The 581-nt window shown below is 41.0% G+C and overlaps 1 non-coding gene across 1 annotated transcript; it reads right to left on the reverse strand.

The window, feature by feature from the left end:
- Nucleotides 1-273: 273 nt before the first annotated feature.
- LOC112760550 (small nucleolar RNA R71) lies at nt 274-381 on the reverse strand. The gene has a single exon (XR_003180985.1). It is a non-coding gene; the product is annotated as a small nucleolar RNA R71 (small nucleolar RNA).
- Nucleotides 382-581: the final 200 nt, after the last annotated feature.

Below are 581 nucleotides of genomic sequence, written 5' to 3' on the forward strand. Positions count from 1 at the left end.
CCTCAATTAGTTTCTCTGATGCAGCAGAACTGCAAGTTTCATGGACTTCCATCTGAAGATCCTTTTCAGTTCTTAACTGAATTCTTGCAGATATGTGATACTGCTAAGACTAATGGAGTAGATCCTGAAGTCTACAGGCTCATGCTTTTCCCTTTTGCTGTAAGAGACAGAGCTAGAATATGGTTGGACTCTCAACCTAAAGATAGCCTGAACTCTTGGGATAAGCTGGTCACGGCTTTCTTAGCCAAATTCTTTCCTCCTCAAAAGCTGAGCAAGCTTAGAGTGGATGTTCAAACTTTCAAACAGAAAGAAGGTGAATCCCTCTATGAAGCTTGGGAAAGATACAAACAGTTGACCAAAAAGTGTCCTTCTGACATGCTTTCAGAATGGACCATCCTGGATATATTCTATGATGGTTTATCTGAGCTATCAAAGATGTCACTGGACACTTTTGCAGGTGGATACATTCACCTAAAGAAAACGCCTGCAGAAGCTCAAGAACTCATTGACATGGTTGCTAATAACCAGTTCATGTACACTTCTGAAAGGAATCCTATGAGTAATGGGACGCCTATGAAGAA

This window comes from Arachis hypogaea, chromosome 16 (genome assembly GCF_003086295.3).
Source record: "Arachis hypogaea cultivar Tifrunner chromosome 16, arahy.Tifrunner.gnm2.J5K5, whole genome shotgun sequence".
Lineage (NCBI taxonomy): Eukaryota > Viridiplantae > Streptophyta > Magnoliopsida > Fabales > Fabaceae > Arachis > Arachis hypogaea.